This window comes from Syngnathus scovelli, chromosome 5, assembly GCF_024217435.2.
Source record: "Syngnathus scovelli strain Florida chromosome 5, RoL_Ssco_1.2, whole genome shotgun sequence".
Classification (NCBI taxonomy): Eukaryota; Metazoa; Chordata; class Actinopteri; order Syngnathiformes; family Syngnathidae; genus Syngnathus; species Syngnathus scovelli.
In genome coordinates this window covers 15,603,241-15,615,852 of record NC_090851.1, presented here as the reverse complement: position 1 = coordinate 15,615,852, position 12,612 = coordinate 15,603,241, and the positions used below count along the sequence as shown (strand labels likewise).

The 12,612-nt window shown below is 49.9% G+C and overlaps 1 long non-coding RNA gene and 1 pseudogene across 1 annotated transcript in view; both read left to right on the top strand.

Annotated features, from left to right (window-relative positions):
- Positions 1 to 12,612, top strand: part of LOC137840286 (uncharacterized) — a 245,330-nt gene that overhangs the window by 200,357 nt on the left and 32,361 nt on the right. The window lies entirely within an intron of this gene.
- Positions 11,887 to 12,006, top strand: LOC125969669 (5S ribosomal RNA; annotated as a pseudogene).

The window sequence follows — 12,612 nt, the reverse complement described above, 5'->3', positions numbered from 1 at the left end:
TGTTTTAATCAGGATATGTTTTAATCTTAGACAACCTTCATAAAAACAGAGGCCTTCACCTGTCTGCCTCCAAAATTAAACGATTCCAACAGTCTCTCTTTCAGATATCTTTGGCCCCAATAATGCCGACTCCACTATTGCTTGTCAAATTACATGCGACTCTCTTTCAGATACCTTTGGCACCATGCTGACGACACTTCAATGATTTTCTCAACAAAACCCCCTTGATCCTCTAAACTATTGTTTGGCAAATTACATGCGTCTCTCTTTCAGATAACTTTGGCTAAACTATTGTTTGTCAAATTACATGCGACTCTCTTCCAGATAACTTTGGCACCAATAATGACGACTCTCGTGACCCCCCACACTGACACAAACACCCCCTCCTCTTCACCTTCTCAACAAAACGGGCCCCTTCAAGCCACACGTACGGGCTGGTAGCAAAGCTAGCTCAGATGCTGCACCTGTCTTGATTCATAAAAATACATGCCCATACATATCCACATCTTAAAAATGGCGCCAGCAAACCAAAAAATGGCGACAAACGACTGGCGCCATCTTGATGCCCCCAACCCCGCCCCAATTCAAAAGGGGGTGATTTATGATACCATAACAAGTCATAAAAAGGTCATAATGACCCCTTTTTTGACCCCTAACTCATTTGCATATGAATAGACATCAAAGCTTGGAGCATTCTTCCTCTCTCTCATGACACGGCGCCCTCTCGGCGCGATCTGGCACCTTCTCGGTTCGGCGCTGCGCCCTCTCGGCGCGGTGCCCTCCCGGCGCAGCGCGCGCGTACGCCTTCTGCGTGCAGCACACTCTCGGCAAACTGTTGGCGCTGCGCCCTCTTAGCGCGGCACCCTCTCAGCGTGGCACCCTCGCGGCGCGGCACACCCTCGGCCCACCCTCTCGGCGCAGCGCACGTGTCCTCTCGGCACAGCAGCGTTTGCCCTCTCGGCGCAGCGCGCACCCTCGACGCACGGCGCCCAAACGGCGAGGCGTCGTCTCAGCTCGGCGCCCACTCGGCGCAGCACCCTATCGACGCAGCGCGGCGCCCACTCGGCGCGGCACGACACGGCGCCCTCTCGGTGCCCAGTCTTTGCAGCACGGCTCAGCATGGCGCAGCACGGTGCAGTGCGAAGCCCTCCGGCGCGGCGACCTCTCGGCACAGTGACCTCTCGGCGCGGCAACCTCTCGGCGCGGCGACCTCTCGCCGCGGCGCCCTCTCGCCGCAGCTCCCTCTATATCAGGGGTCACCAACACGGTGCCTGCGGGCACCAGGTCGCCCATGAGGACCGCATGAGTCGCCCACAGGACTGTTCTAAAATTAGCTCAAATAGCGGCACTTGTCAGTGAGCTGCATTTATTTATTTTACAGTCAAACCTAGGTTTCCGAACATCCCGGTTCTCAAACAAATCGGAATTTGAACGAAAAATTTGAGATTTTTTCGCTTAGGTTGTTGAACAAAATTCGGAGGCCGAACCTCACGACATGAGCCGGGTGGACACGAGAAAACCCGACCGCGTGGCCTGGATGCCGACTGACTCCGTAGTTATTATATTTTCGTTACTTTGAGGACTGTATTAACGCTTATTCATGCCTCCAAAGAAAGCAAGTGGGAGCAGTAAAGCCATCCTAAAACACAAAGACTCTCTTAAAACAATGCGACTGTGAGCGCCCGGCGCGCTGCGGTTGCGCGATCGGGCCAAATTAAGCTCCCTGCGCACTGAGGTCCACTTAAATTCTGGAAAGTACAGCAGGACTTTAAAAATATTTTCTAAATTCCAGCGACGGCTCTGTCACAATAATGCACCCAGCGAGCTGCAGTTGCACGGTGGGCGACGCACTACGGTTGCGCGTTATGCGGTGCGCTGCAGTTTCGCGATCGGACAAAAATGCGCAAATGAAAAAAATGGTTTAAAAAAAAAGGGCGTTTTTTTTTTTTTTTTAGTCTTGGAACGGACTAATCTTTTTTCTATTATTTGTAATGGTAAAAATAGATTCGGAATTCGACCGATTCGCTTCTCGAACCGCCTTCTGGAACGGATTGTCTTCGAAAACCGAGGTTTGACTGTATTTTTGCTATTTTTGTTAAAATCACACTTACATGTGAACTGGAAATGACAATTATAACACATAGTGAAAGCTAAATTCAGCAAATTGGCTATTTCAGAAGTGTGTGTCAAACTGGTAGCCCTTTGCCTTAATCAGTACCCAGGAAGTAGCTCTCGGTTTAAGAAAGGTTGGTGACCCCTGCCCTATATGCAACGCCCTTGCGGTACGGCACTCTCTCGGCGCGGCGCGGAACCTTATCGGCGCGGCGCCTTCTCGGCGCAGCGCAGCGCTGCGCATTCTTGGCGTGGCAACCTCTCAGCTCGGCGCCCGTTCGGCACAGTACCCTCTCGATGCAGCGCGGCGCCCTCTCGGCACGTCGTGACACGGCGCCCTCTCGGCGCGGCGCCTTTTCGGTGCGGCGCAGCACCCTCTCGGCGGGGTGCCCTCCCTACTACATGAAAATAGTCTCCATTAAATGTAACAATGTCTTTTATCTGATTGAATACTGGTAAATCCTCTTCTATGTTTGAACAAACCAAAAGGCCTGGGCGATACTCTGTCCCATAACAAATTTTGCAAGATGTCACATCGACTTCACAGTCCAAGTCAACCTGCTGTTCTTTTAGCCAGTGGTCCCCAACCTTTTTTGTGCCACGGACCGGTTACGCGTCAGAACTATTTTTGCGGACCAGCCTTTATATAAATAAATAATAGATTAATATAAATAAATAATACATGTGTAATAAACATATAATTACGATGAAATAAAATGATACGACTGACATAAAAACAAATATAAACCACATAAAAATAAAACCACTACGTTGAATTATTGGCAGCACCGAGTTTGTTTCTCAGAAACGAGCCGATCCCATCTAGACGTAATCAGAAACAATGACACCCGAAGTTGTTAAGGTTTGTCTTTTAATGCGGGATGCTTGGTCTCCATGTGCCAAAACAGTTTTGAAGGCTTCATTGCCTCGTTAGCTAGCCTGTCGCCACATGTGCCGAGTGCGCTTGACGTGTCAGATTCACCTGTGGTGATAAATCCATATTTTAAGTGGACTGTTCTTTTAAATGCAGCTTTCCTTTTCTTAGTAGTGGTAGCCTCTTCTTCTTCAGTCTCGTCATTGGGCTTTTTTCCCTTTCTGAAGAAGCTTTCCAAACTTGTTTGTTTCTTGTTGCTCGTTTTTGCTTACCTCGCAGGCTTGACTGGGGTGACATTTCACGTGACAGAGATGAGCGTCTTGCCTCAAGAGACACAGTGACGGATGTAATTGGAAGAAAATCGCCATTTTTTTTTATATTTTTCAAAATAAATTCTTACTCAAGATGTCACATCAACTTCACAGTCCAAGTCAACCTGCTGTTCTTTTAGCCAGTGGTCCCCAACCTTTTTTGTGCCACGGACCGGTTACGCGTCTTTGCTAGCTTTGCGGGCTCGACTGGGAAAACATTTCACGTGACTGGGATGAGCGTCTTCACCAGAATGAATTGATCATCGATAAAAACATATTGGGGACCCCTGCACTAAAAGACTAGCGTTTTGCGAGCAGAGGTTACGAGGTTACAAGTCTGTGTTTCTGAACCTTCTCAGTGTCTGGGTGGCAAACCAAGTATGCAGGGCTATTTTTGTCATAGCCTACAAAAAGACCTATGCACACCTTGAGTCGATTTTGCCCTTGTTTTGTTTGTATGTGTAACACTCAGACCCAAATGTTTGCATTTTGGTCAAGTCTGGTATTTTACCTGTTAACATCTGGTAAGGGCCTGTATGCTTGTTAAAACACCTGTTTCTCACTATGGCTGCAGTTTGAACTGCATAGTTCCATAGACATTTAGGTAGATTACGCACGTACTAGCATGCATCTGCCCATCTCAAAAAGTGTACGCCAGCCCCTTTCAGCGGTCCCGTCTTGGTGGGGTGAGTATGGCGCTGATGTCTCATGTCTGATACAGTTCTTCCTCAACAGAGTTTGAAACTCTCTGCACATGAATTCTGTAACAATGTCTGACCATCCCTCAGCGTTGCACTGCACGGTCGTCCCCTTGCGCTGAGCAACACCTCTGCACAAGGTGCCATCTGCCAGCTCAACACAGTGCTTGAATGAGTCATCAAAACTTTTAAACTTGGATATACCCGTGACAATATGGGAAGTAGCTCCAGTGTCGACCATCATCCCTTTCTTCGTGATGATGCGCGCTGGATGCTCGTCTCTCCCGATGTCGGCGTCCTTGATCCTAAAGGCGTAGTCCACTGCTTCCAATCCTGATCAGTTGCCGCTCTCATCTGCAACTTTCCTTGCACCATCTTGCTTCTGCTTACGTACGTCTACATGTGGCATCGTTGTGGGTGTCATCATGCAATGGCCGCACCAAGTCTTTCGTCGACTGGTGACCCTTCATGCCACACTTGAAACATGTTATGTCGATATCTTCATTTCTCCTGTCCTGTGCACTTGGCTTTGCGGGTCCCCGCCCGACTCGTGAAACAGTGTGCATCACATTGTCGCTGGTCTCTGCTGTAGTTAGGCTCTCTGTAGCTTCATAACTACGCAGCTTTGTTTTTAAATCGACAAACGTTATCGTCTCTTCATGGTGGGCTATATTTATTGCAAATGGTTTGAATTGTTCAAGCAGTCCCCTCAAAACCATAGCAATTAGCAGGCCATCTCCAAACATCTCACCTGCTTTCCGCAGCGCCGTAATGGTGGCCTCCGCCCTGATGATGTAGTCCATTACCGTCTCTCTGCTCAATTTCTGGAGCTACTAAGTCACCGTGATGTACAGGTTGATAATGCGGGCCTTCCCCTTCCCGGCATCATACTCTCGCAAGATCTTCCAAGCTTTTCTCTCATTGTCTGGTGCATCTCTCATAATTAATGAAAGGCTTTTGTCATCCAAAAACTTTATTAACTCAGCATAAGCATCGGCGTTCTTCTTGCCGTCGGCTGCTCTCTCTTCCTTGCTGTTTGGTTCATCCAGAATAGTTTTCTTCAATCCTACTAAGTGTCATTGTCCAAGCATTTTTGTCTCCCACAGCTCGTACTTCGTTTCATCTCCGTCGAACATGAGTTGAGGCAGCTAGCTTGCTCCTCGAGCCTCCGTGATGCTCTGTTAGCCGTTAGCACGCAGTCCGTCGCAACTTTTTCTCGGCTTAAAACACTCTTCTCCAAGTTGCTCCTGGGCCTATAACCTTCGCGCCGCTGTACTGCGTGTGACACGGAGAAAGAGCGTTGGAGACAAAAAACATGCGTGAAGCTGGCCCCCCACCCCACGCAAAATTTAAGGAAAATAGTTAATTTCGTTTGCGCTTTGTTTGTGCTGGTTTATGCCGTAAAGATTTTCGTTTGTGATGCAACGCTTTTTAGTTATGAAAGATTATTTCAAAGGTAATCCAGAGTTCACCCAGCCCCCCCATCTGCTCCAAATGATCCCAAAATGGTACCATTCATTTGTGCTTCGTTTGTGCTGGTTTGTGCTGCAAAAACCTTCGTTTGTGCTGCTACAGTTTCGTAGATATTACACATTTAATTTATAGCGATGACGTCACTCAGCCCCCCATTTACTTTCAAATGGACCCAAAATGGTACCGTTTGTTTGTGCTTCGTTTGTGCTGGTTTGTGCCGCAAAAACTTTCGTTTATGCTCAAAGTCAAAGTCAAAGTCAGCTTTATTGTCAATTTCTCCACATGCCAAAGACACACAAAGAAACCGAAATTTCGTTCCCCCCTATCCCACGGTGACAAGACATGGCTCACAACAGACAAACAAGTAAACAAGTATAACAAAAGCGTGCTGAATAAATAATGAATAAATAACACAACAATAAATAAATAAATAAATAAGAGGAGCAGAAAAAAAAGGAGCAAGTGCGCGTACAGCAGACATTCCTGAAAATAGCGCAACAGTGCCACACGCTACGCAGAAGGGGGTAGCGAGTTCAGGGCCCTAACAGCCTGGAGAAAGAAGCTGTTGGCAAGTCTGGTGGTGCGGGAGCGCAGGCTCCTGTACCTCTTCCCAGAGGGCAGAAGGTCAAACAAAGAGTGAGCCGGGTGACTCACATCTCTGGCAATCGAGGTTGCCTTGCGGGCGAGATGGGAGGTGTAAATGTCCTTCAGGGAGGGGAGCAAAGCACCAATAATCTTACCAGCCGTATTCACTATGCGCTGCAGGGCCTTCAAGTTCTGTTCAGTGCAGTTACCACCCCAGACAGCGATGCAACTGGTGAGGACGCTCTCAATGGTGCCACGGTAGAATGTAGACAGGACTGCCTGAGGAGCACATGCACGCCTGAGCTTCCGCAGGAAGTACAGGCGGCGCTGAGCTTTCTTTGCCAGTGACGAGGTGTTTGCGGACCAGGAGAGGTCCTCACTGATGCGCGCCCCCAGGAACTTGGTGCAGCTCACCCTCTCCACCACAGCACCGTCGATGATCAGCGGCAGGTGTGTCGTGTGACCCTTCCGGAAGTCAACAATGATTTCCTTGGTCTTATTTACGTTCAGCAGGAGGTTGTTGTCCCTGCACCACGTGGTCAGAAGGTCAACTTCCGACCTGTACCGAGTCTCGTCGCCCTTCGTGATGAGACCCACCAGAGTCGTGTCGTCAGCAAACTTCACTATGCGGTTGTCGCTGTAGGTCGCAGTGCAGTCATGCGTCAGCAGGGTGAAGAGTAATGGACTGAGCACGCAGCCCTGGGGGGCCCCCGTGCTCAGCGTGATGCTGGCGGAGATTTTGTCGCCAACACGCACCACCTGAGGCCTCTGACAGAGGAAGTCCAGTATCCAGTTGCAGAGGGAGGTACTGAGGCCCAGCTCGTCGAGTTTGCAGATGAGTCGCTGCGGCACAATGGTGTTGAAGGCAGAGCTGAAGTCCACAAACAGCAACCTCACATATGAGTCCTTTCTCTCCAGATGGGTGAGGGCCGAGTGGAGGGCAGAGCAGATGGCATCCTCAGAGGACCGCTTGGCACGGTACGCAAACTGGAAAGGGTCAATAGTGGGGGGGAGAACGGACTTGATGTGCTCCATGACCAGCCGCTCAAAGCACTTCATGATGATGGGCGTCAGTGCCACAGGGCGGTAGTCATTGAAGCAGGACGGTGCAGGTTTCTTCGGCACAGGAACGATGGTGGCAGCCTTGAAACATGAGGGGACGATGGCCTGCTGCAGGGAAACGTTAAAGATGTCCGTGAAGACACCCGACAGCTCCCCAGCGCAGTCCTTCAGCGCTCGACCCGGGATGTTGTCAGGGCCCGCCGCCTTACGGGTGTCAATAGCGGCAAGCGCCCTCCTCACACCGTCGGCAGAGAGGCGCAGGGGCTTCTCGTGTGGGGGGGGGAGTGGTCTTCAGCGGGCTGTTATGGTTTTGCAGATATTGCACATTTAATTTATAGCGAAGACGTCACTCAGCCCCCCATTTACTTCCAAATGGACCCAAAATGGTACCGTTCGTTTGTGCTTCGTTTGTGCTGGTTTGTGCTGCAAAAACTTTCGTTTGTGCTGCTACGGTTTCGTAGATATTGCACATTTAATCTATAGCACGTGTCAAACTCATGGCCCGCGGGCCACATCCAGCCCGCCGTGTAATCATATCCGGCCCGCAAGATCATTTTACATAATTCTTATTAATGGCCCATCGATATGAAGCGCTGATAACATATTTTTTAATAACAAACCAAACTTGCACTCATTAACAATAATGTATATATTGTATTGAAATGTATGTAATATTATAGGAATCTGCTGTAAAACAGTTCTTGAACTGAGTCAGGCCAGTCCATGAAACTTTGATGTTACATGTCGACCTTTCCTTTAAATAAACTGAAAACTGAAACACAGTACTGCACAGAACTACAGATCCCATAATGCAACGCTTCAGCAGACTTGCCGCACACTTCTGTAATTAAAGAATTCAATCTAAGACGGCACTTTCAGACAAAACATACAAATAACCTGAAAGACCTGGATGCAGAGCAGAAGAAACAGAAAGCAGAAGAGTTAAAGAAGAATCTGACATTCCAGCAGACATTTTTTAACCCGTGCAAAATCACAAAGTGAAGCTGCTGTCAAAGCAAGTTTTGTCGTGGCAGAGGATATCACCACATCAGCCCGGCCATTTACGGAGGGAGAATTTCTGAAAAGCTGCATGATTAAGGTGTTCGACTTCTTATGTCCAGACAAAAAGCAGTTGCTGGCAAATATAAGCCTGAGTAGAAATACAGTTGCTATTCGAATTTGTGAGATGGCCACTGATTTCAAAGTACAGTTGAGTGAAAGAAGCAAATACTTTATTGGCTACTCTCTTGCTGTGGATGAAAGTACTGACATGACTGATACTACACAACTGGCCATCTTCATCCATGGAGTGGACTCCAATTTGTGCGTAACATTAATGGACATTAAATCGATGCACGGGACAACAACTGGAAAAGACATTTTTGAAAACGTATGCCCTGGGACAAACTTATTGGACTTACAGCTGATGGAGCACCGGCTATGTGCAGTGAAAAAAGTGGACTAGTGGGAAGGATGCGAGTGAAGATGCAGGAGGAAAACTGTAGTGGTAAATTAAGAGCATATCACTGCATCATACACCAGGAAGCACTATGTCCAGAAGATGGACCATGTAATGAGCACTGTAACGAAAACCGTAAACTTAATCCGAGCTAAAGGGTTAAATCACCGGCAGTTTCGTTCCTTTATGCAGGAGATAGATTCAGAGTTTGCCGACATTCCTTATCATAAAGAGGTGCGTTGGCTAAGTCGGGGGAAAGTTCTCAACAGAGTTTTTGAGCTCAGCAACGAAATCTGTCAGTTCATGGACAGTAAAGGAAAAGACTCCACTGTTTTGAGGGATGAAAAATGGAACTGTGAGTTGGTGTTTCTGGCTGACATAACAACTCATCTTAGCGCCTTAAATCTGCAGCTCCAGGGACGTGACCGCATGATCACTGACATTTATGATGCAGTGAAGGCATTTCAAGTGAAGCTGCTTTTATCCATCCATCCATCTTCCGCATATCCGGGGTCGGGTCACGGGGGCAGCAGCTTTAGGAGGGACTCCCAGACTTACCTCTCCCCAGCCACTTCATCCAGCTCAGCCCGGGTGATCCCAAGGCGTTCCCAGGCCAGCTGAGAGACATAGTCTCTCCAGCGCGTCCTGGGTCATCCCGGGGGTCTCCTACCGGTGGGACATGCCCGGAACACCTCCCCAGGGAGGCGTCCAGGAGGCATCCTGATAAGATGCCCGAGCCACCTCATCTGGCTCCTCTCAACGTGGAGGAGTAGCGACTCTACTCCGAGTCTCTCCCGGATGACCGAGCTTCTCACCCTATCTCTAAGGGAGAGCCCGGACATCCTGCGGAGAAAACTCATTTCGGCCGCTTGTACCCGGGATCTCGTTCTTTCGGTCACGACCCATAGTTCGTGACCATAGGTGAGCGTAGGAGCGTAAATCGACCGGTAAATTGAGAGCTTTGCCTTTTGGCTCAGCTCTCCCTTCACCACAACGGACCGGTACAGGGTCCGCATTACTGCCGACGCTGCACCGATCCGCCTGTCGATCTCGCGCTCCATCCTCCCCTCACTCGTGAACAAGACTCCAAGATACTTGAACTCCTCTACTTGGGGCAGGATCTCATCCCCGATCCGGAGAGGGCATCCCACCCTTTTCCGATCGAGGACCATGGACTCGGATTTGGAGGTGCTGACCCTCATCCCGACTGCTTCACATTCGGCTGCGAACCGTTCCAGTGAGAGCTGGAGATCACGGCCTGAAGACGCCAACAGCACCACGTCATCTGCAAAAAGCAAAGACATGATGCTGAGGTCCCCAAACCGGACCCACTCAACGCCTCGGCTGCGCCTAGAAATTCTGTCCATAAAAATTATGAACAGAATCGGTGACAAAGGGCAGCCTTGGAGGAGTCCAACCCTCACTGGGAACGAATCCGACTTACTGCCGGAAATGCGGACCAGACTCTGGCATCGGTGATACAGGGACCGAACCGCCCTTATCAGTTGGCTCGGCACCCCGTACTCCCAAAGCACCCTCCACAGAATCTCCCGAGGGACACAGTCGAACGCCTTCTCCAAGTCCACAAAACACATGTGGACTGGTTGGGCGAACTCCCATGCACCCTCGAGGATCCTGCCGAGGGTGTAGAGCTGGTCCACTGTTCCACGGCCAGGACGAATGCCACACTGCTCCTCCTGAATCTGAGGTTCGACCTCCCGACGGACCCTCCTCTCCAGCACCCCTAAATAGACCTTACCGGGGAGGCTGAGGAGTGTGATTCCCCTGTAATTGGAACACACCCTCCTGTCCCCCTTCTTAAAGAGGGGAACCACCACCCCAGTCTGCCAATCCAGAGGCACTGTCCCCGATGTCCACGCAATGTTGTAGAGGCGTGTCAGCCATGACAGCCCCACAACATCCAGAGCCTTTAATAACTCCAGGCGTATCTCATCCACCCCCGGGGCCTTGCCACTGAAGAGTTTTTTAACTACCTCGGTGACTTTGACCCCAGAGATTGGAGAATCCGCCTCAGAGTCTCCAGGCCCTGCTTCCTCAATGGAAGGCGTGTAGGTGGAATTGAGGAGGTCTTCGAAGTATTCTTCCCACCGACTCACGACGTCCCGAGTCGAGGTCAGCAGCACGCCATCCCCACTGTAAACAGTGTTGACGTTGCACTGCTTCCCCCTCCTGAGACGCCGGATGGTGGACCAGAATTTCCTCGAAGCCGTCCGGAAGTCATTCTCCATGGCCTCACCAAACTCCTCCCACGCCCGGGTTTTTGCCTCAGCAACCACCAAAGCCGCGTTCCGCTTGGCCATCGGTACCTGTCAGCTGCCTCCGGAGTCCCGCAGGCCAAAACGGCCCGATAGGACTCCTTCTTCAGCTTGACGGCATCCCTTACCGGCGGTGTCCACCAGTGGGTTCGGGGATTGGCGCCACGACAGGCACCAACGACCTTACGGCTACAGCTTCGGTCGGCAGCCTCAACAATGGAGGCGCGGAACATGGTCCACTCAGACTCAATGTCCCCCGCCTCCCCCGGGACGTGGGAAAAGCTCTACCGGAGGTGGGAGTTGAGGCTCTTCCTGACAGGAGATTCTGCCAGATGTTCCCAGCAGACCCTCACAGAGCGTTTGGGTCTGCCAGGTCGGACCGGCATCTTCCCCCACCATCGGAGCCAATCCACGACCAGGTGGTGATCAGTTGACAGCTCCGCCCCTCTCTTCACCCGAGTGTCCAAAACATGCGGCCAAAAATCCGATGACACGAAAACAAAGTCGATCATCGAACTGCGGCCTAGGGTGTCCTGGTGCCAAGTGCGCACATGGACACCCTTATAATTGAACATGGTGTTCATTATTGAAAATCCGGGTCGAGCACAGAAGTCCAATAATAGAACACCGCTCGGGTTAAGATTGGGGGGGGGGGGCGTTCTTCCCAATCACGCCCCTCCAGGTCTCACTGTCACTGCCCACGAGAGCATTGAAGTCACCCAGTAGAACGATGGAGTCCCCAGAAGGAGCGCTCTCCAGCACTTCCTCCAGGGACTCCAAGAAGGGTGGGTACTCTGAGCTGCCGTTTGGTGCATAGACACAAACAACAGTCAGCACCGAGTTTGTTTCTCAGAAACGAGCCGGTCCCATCCAGGCGTAATCGGAGACAATGACACCCGAAGTGGATAAGGTTTGTCTTTTAATGCGGGATGCTTGGTCTCCATGTGCCGAAGCAGTTTTAAAGGCTTCATTGGCTCGTTAGCTAGGTTCAGGGGCGATTGTGTTTATAAAATGCAAAATTTTGGGTCACCTCATGGCATACGGCCATACTACCCTGAGAACGTCTGATCATCGTCAGATCTTGGAAGCTAAGCAGGGTCGGGCCTGGTTAGTACTTGGATGGGAGACCGCCTAGGTGTAAGAGGTGCTGTTAGCTTTTTCTTTTTCTTATGTGCACTTCAATCGTTTAAGCAAAACATGTTTACAACACCCATCACGAATGGCATCCGGAAACAGCAAGCCTAGTTTAAACTCCGACATTGAAACTATAACACGAGTTTGAAACCTATATTATGTGGTGACATCCACAGCGTTGTAGTTCACGTTTTGACCGCTAGAGGGCAGACTATGTACAGTGAATAAAAAGCATGGTTCCCTGTGAACTCAAAGCAGCAGTCTTGACTTGTAAAAGAACCCAACACAACACTTCCATGTAGTTTTTACCCTTTTCAAGACATTTATTTTGATACAGCAAAATGCAGGTTGCAACGGCAAATCCGTGCTACCGCATAAAAAGCTGTCAATAACTTTTCATGATAGCCATGTTTCCATAAAACATCAAAAGTCTTGGAAGAAAGCCTGTTTCAGCCCTGGTTGTGAAAAAAAAAAGGGAAGGGAGACCGTCCAGGAATACCAGGTGCTGAAAGCCTTTTTTTTTTTCTTTTCCACGTCAATTGTGAAAGTAAACTTTTAGAACAGCTATCAAGTACTGTTGGATTTTGTCTACAATTTAGGGAGCGTGCTATCTGCGCCTCATGGCAAA